Genomic DNA, 6158 nt, shown 5'->3' on the forward strand with positions numbered 1-6158 from the left:
GAATCTTACTTGTATAGACATTAGACCAGTTCTTTCACTTCACAAAGCAAGGATTAAAGCCCAGTTAAGTTAATTCCTTGCCTAAATTCATTGGAAGTGGGATTGAGACAAGAACTTGATTCAACTCCAGATTCAATGCTCTTTCCATCACTGATAAAAAATGAATGAGAGTGAAGTTTGAAAATATTAAGTGTCTGAGTAAAGCAAAATAGTTGCAGAAGGACAAAATGATGCAGATTATCAGATTTACTGATTTTATTCAAAATTATTTTTCAATATGTACAGTGTAAATAAGGATTCATATACTCTGAGATTTCTAGGCTTTTCTTGGCATAGTTTAGAGGCTACACTGTAAATCAAAATAACCTTGAAATCTTACATTTAGAGGTGTTTGATAATAATGATTCACAGCTACAAATGTTTTTATGTGACTTTCATTTTTTAGAGCATATTTTGCTATTTTTATACTGAGGCAGTTTATGTATAGCAGTCTCATTAAGGAACTTGTGAAAAAAATGATATCAACTAGTCATTCAGACATTTTAATATTAGCCAGACACTGTTATGTATTCTTTGTATAATCATGTACTGCAAAGATAATGATTTATTAGTAAAATATGGTAATCTGGTTGTCAGTTTTAACCTCTACATCCTTGAAAATACCACATTGCACAGTTTAATTAGCATTGCAACTAGAGCAGATTCAACCAATGAGACACCAAATTTGGCTTCATATCCAACAGCAGCTAAAATTGGATGCTTCACTGAAAATCATACCTCATTCCACTCCCAATAAACCTGATTGTGAAATACTATTCCAAGTAAGAAAATGTCTTCCTCACCTCATCTGGTGATCAGTGCATGCTCTAATGCATAAGGATTAATGGCTCTTGTAATTTTATCTTAGCTAATGTACCTGCAGAACCTATATATATATATATATATATAATCCCTTTTATAAAGTCTTACAAGATTAAATAACATCCTATAGCAATGGTTTCCACAGGTCATAAGGAAATTTCCTAGCACCACAGATGTTAGAACACTGCCATTCTATTTGGCAAAATAAAAAACAAACTAAAAATTAAAAAAAGCTTTTAAATTTTTTAATGCAATGGAAACACTTAATAAGAAAACTATGAGCTATTTCCTTAAACACTTAGAAAAGAATGAGACTTTGCTTTATATTTAGGAAGAATTAGGCTTTAGCCTTTTTATTTTTATTTCTATTTTTCTAATTTATTATTTATTATAAGCATATTCATATTATTATTACAAATCATGATTTTTTTATGCCTTTTACCCAACCTATCCCTCCACAACCCCCCTGGCTCCCCCCATCTATAGTATCCTTAGGTTTATTTTCTCCTTCTGAAAGTTCAATGTACTGTTTTGTTCTTTCTTTCTTTCTTTCTTTCTTTCTTTCTTTCTTTCTTTCTTTCTTTCTTTCTTTCTTTCTCTCTCTCTCTCTCTCTCTCTCTCTCTCTCTCTCTCAACCCAGTTATAAGTGAGAACGTGTGGTATTCCTTGTCTGGCTTATTTCACTAAACTTACTTTTCTCCAGACTCAACCACGTTGCTGCAAATGGCAGAATTTCATTCTTTTTTATGGCTTAGTAGCATTCCATTGTGTATGTATACCACATTTTCCTTATCCAGTTGTCTAATGATGGACACTTAAGTTGGTTCCATGTCTTGACTACCGTAAATAGAGCTGAGATGAACATGGGAATGTAGGTATCTCTCTGACATGATGATTTCTATTCCTTTAGATATATGCCCAGTAGTGGGATTGCTGGATCATACGGTAGTTCTATATATAGTTGGTTGAGGGACTTCCATACTGTTTTCCATAATGGCTGCACTAATTCACAGTTCCACCAACAGTGTAGAAGAGTTCCCCTTTCCCTGCATCCTCACCAGCATTTGTTGTTCCAGGTCTTTTTAATAATAGCCAGTCTAGCTGGGGTGAGCTGATATCTCAATGTGATTTTGATTTGCAATTCTCTGGTGACTAATGATGTTGACCATTTTTTCATATACCAGTAGACCATTTGTATGTCTTCTGTTGAAAAATGTCTATTCATCTCCTTTTCCCATTTTTTAGTTGTATTATTTGTTTTTTTTTTTTTAACTGCATGGTTGTTTGAGTTCTTTATATATTCTGGATATTAATTCCTTGTTAGATGTATAGTTTACAAATACTTTCTCTCATTCTGTAGGTTGTATTTCTGCTCTGTTGGGTGTTTCCTGTGCTGTGCAGAGGTTTTTAATTTGATATAGTCTCATTTGTTTATTTTTTCTTTTGTTGCTTGTACTTTATTCATAAAGTCTTTGCCCAGTCCTATTTCCTGGAGTGTTTCCCTTTAATAATTTTATGGTTTTGGACTTTATATGTAAGTCTTTAACCCATTTTAGGTCGATTTTGGTATACAGTGGGAGGTACAGGTCCAGTTTCATTCTTCTGCATATAGAACCCCAATTTTCCCAGCACCATTTATTGAACAGGCAGTCTTTCCCCGAATATATGTTCTTTTAAAATTAATTACTTATTTAATTAATATTTATAATATAATTTATTTTTAATCGACATATAGGGATTATACATATTTATGGGGTACAGAGTTATATTTCAATACATGTATACAATATGTGATGATCAAATCAGGGTAGTTAACAAATTGATCATCACAAAAACTTAACATTTCTTTGTGATGAGAACGGTTGAGCACCTCACTTGTAGGCATTTGAGAACACATAATTAATTATTGTTAATTATAGGTGCCTAGTACTACTGTACACCACTAGAACTTATTTTTCCTATCTAGCAGTAATTTTGTGTCCATTTACGAACTTCTCAGTATCCTCCGTCCCTTATCCCCTTCCAAGCCTTTAGTAACCACAATTCTGCTCTTTACTTCTAAAAGCTGAACTTATTCTTTTAGCTCCCACATATGAGTGCAAACACGTTGTACTTATATTTCTGTGCCTGACTTATTTCACTTAACATAATATCTTCCAGGCTCATCCATGTTGCCACAAATAACAGGATTTCATTCTTTTTCATGGCTGAGTAGTATTCCATCATGTATATATACCATATTTTCTTTGTCTATTCATCTGTCAGTAGACACCTAGGTTGATTCCCTATCTTTCCTATTGTGAACAGTGCTGCAATAAACATGAGGGTGCAGATAATCTCTTTGGTATGCTAATTTCCTTTCCTTTGGATAAATACCTAGCAGTGGTATTGTTGGATCATGTCGTAATTCTCTTTTAAGTCTTATGGGATTGAAGAGGAATTTTTGTTACATGGAACAGAGGCTTGTTTTAATTAACTAAAAAATAAGGGAGTGGTGTTTGCATGTGGACTAAAATAGAGAAATCATCAGAGAAGAAGCAGCTCTTGGATCTGGCTACTTTTTCAAATTCTCTAAGGAGCCATTTGGTCTTGGTGCCTTATGGCATATCTCCTCTCAGCATAACTGGTCTCTTCTTTTCTTTCCATCCCAATCAACTAATTCTGCTTTTGTTCAGTTCCTGCCCACACCTAAATTCATGTTTCATATGGCTCATTATAGTCACTCCTGTTTACTTCTTTCTCCAGTATGAGTTTTCCCCTTCTTACTGCTAACTAAGAAATAAGATTTTGGTTCAGTTCATCTTTTTGTGACTGTTCATATGGCATAGGTTGATGGTCAGTTTGGATGTCCCATCATATGATGCTTAATCCTCATACACATAACTACATTAGGGTGGGGAAGGGAGACGGTGAGTAAGGTCGCTTGACACAAAATACAGCAGTGGTTATGAGCTGGGCAATTTCCCTTTAAAGAAATATGTGTGGAAATCAAGCAATTGAAGTTTTAGCCTCTCCAGTGAAATATAGTGGCAAATACAACTGGAAAAGTAGGTTGTTATTAAATTGTAATGGTTCTTAAATGCTAACCCAAGAAACATATACTTTTCTCCATATATCAAAGGAAGATCTTCAGATTGTTTTGTAAATGAGGATTATACTAATAGCCCATATTTATATAGCACTTGCTATGCTACAGGCACCACCATTGTAAGTATTTTATGAGTGGTAATTCATTGAACGTCATTAGAAAGTTAGCTCTGACAGCAACAAAGTATGGCTTGGAGGAAAAACCTAGAGATGGGGTGGGAGTGCTAATTATAAAACTTTTGCAGTTTTGAATACTAGGAAACATGAGTATCTAAACCAGGACACTGGCAAAACAGTAACGGAGGAATATAAGAGATATTCATAGTTAAATCTGATAAAATTGTTAATTGACTTAGTGTGAAAGAAGAATGGAAGATGCCTCTGAGGTATTGATCTTTCTTTTTTTAGTCTATAAAGAAAATGAAATTTACTGCTTATAGTTTCTGAGGCTGGGAAGTCTAAAGTCCTTCTGGTGGTGGCATCAGTGACCCAGGGGATTGCAAATGGTGGAAGCAGAGAGAGCAGAGATAGAGATAGATTCTCCTCTTCCTTTAAAGCCCTCAGAACCATGCCCTTGACCACCATTTTTAATCCATTCACTATGGCATGGTCATACAATCCAATCACCTCTTCAAGGCTCCACCTTTCAATTACCATATTATGATTTCCTATCCTCTTAATCACAGTGGGGGCTAAGTTTCTAACACATAAAACTTGGGGAACACAGTTCAAGTTCCAATGACTTCTGGGGGGACATAATTCAATCCACCACATTCCACCCCTGGGCCCTTAAAACTCATGTTTTTTCACATACAAATACATCAATTTCATCCCCAAAGTCTTAACTTGTTTCAACTGAAGAGTCTGAAGTTCAAAGTCCCATCTGTAAAATCAGTACAAGTTATCCACTTCCAAGATATAATGGTGGGACAAGCATAGGATACATATTCCCATTCCAAAAGGGAAAAATAGGCCAAAAGAAAGGTGTAACAGGTCCCAAACAAGTCTGAAACCCAGCAAGGCAGGCATTAAATCTCAAAGCTGGTGAATCAGGTACCTTAACTCCATGTTCCACCTCTTCTGCATGCTGGCATGGGGGTTGGGTGAGGTATTGATCTTAAGAGGCTTGGCCTGGGAAAGATTATGATATTACTATGGAAACAAGGGGAAGTAGGAAAAAGAGTAAGTTTACAGAGAAGACGAGATTGTTGAAGTGTTTATAGGACATCAGATGGGAAGTTTTTCATTCAGTGGACCGGTACTTGGGGGAAAAGTTAAAGTGAAAGAGATTTGAAAGTCATGCCTTATTATTAAATGACAACTTTCAGTGTAAGATAAGAATGCCTAGTAGTAAATGCCAATTTAAGGTTGGGGAAAAAGCACCATTAAAGAAGATGATTATAGAATCTTGGCTCTGTAGAAGTAAAGAGGACCTTAAAGATCACATACCCCACTGTTCTAATTTGGAGGAAATTCGATCCAGAGAGAAATAGCTTGTCCAAGGGCACAGCATAAGTTATGGTTAAAACTGAAGCTAGGGTTCTGATCCCCTGAAAAGGAGCCAGAAAAGTCCCATGTCACAGAAAATTAAGGAGGAGAGGGTTAATTGCAAGGTACTAAGCAAAGCAGAAGAGGAATTCAGCTTGATGAAGACTCAGAAGATGCCACTAAATTAAGCAATTAGGTTGGGCAATTTTCATTATTAAAATATTAATTAAATGATTATTTCTTGAAGAAAAGCCACCATCCACCCAGTAACTTCAACCAACTGTTCCTAGTTTTTCTTCCACGGGCAAATACTGCTTCTTTTCTTCACTTACCTTGTATCTCTGTTACTTTTTTCTCTTCTCCTCTTTGTTTCCAGCCCGTCTTCTTATTTCTCTTCATCTTTTTCACAATATTAAAGTGTACTAAAGTTTGGTGTTTTTTAATACCCTATGCTTTTTTTTTTCCTTTAAATTTTTATTTTGTCAATATACAATATAGTTGATTATTATGGCCCATCACCGAAACCTCCCTCCCACCTCCGTCTCCCCCCTCCCACCCAAGAATGTCCTTTCCGTTTGCTTGTTGTAACAACTTCAAAAAATTGTAGTTGTTATATCTTCTTCCCCTCCCCCCCGGTTTTTTTTTTTGTGTGTGTATGTGAGTGAATTAATTTATTTATTTTTAGCTCCCCCCAATAAGTGAGAACATGTGGTATTTCTTTT

The sequence above is a fragment of the Galeopterus variegatus genome, unplaced genomic scaffold (assembly GCF_000696425.1).
Source record: "Galeopterus variegatus unplaced genomic scaffold, G_variegatus-3.0.2 Scaffold10, whole genome shotgun sequence".
Lineage (NCBI taxonomy): Eukaryota > Metazoa > Chordata > Mammalia > Dermoptera > Cynocephalidae > Galeopterus > Galeopterus variegatus.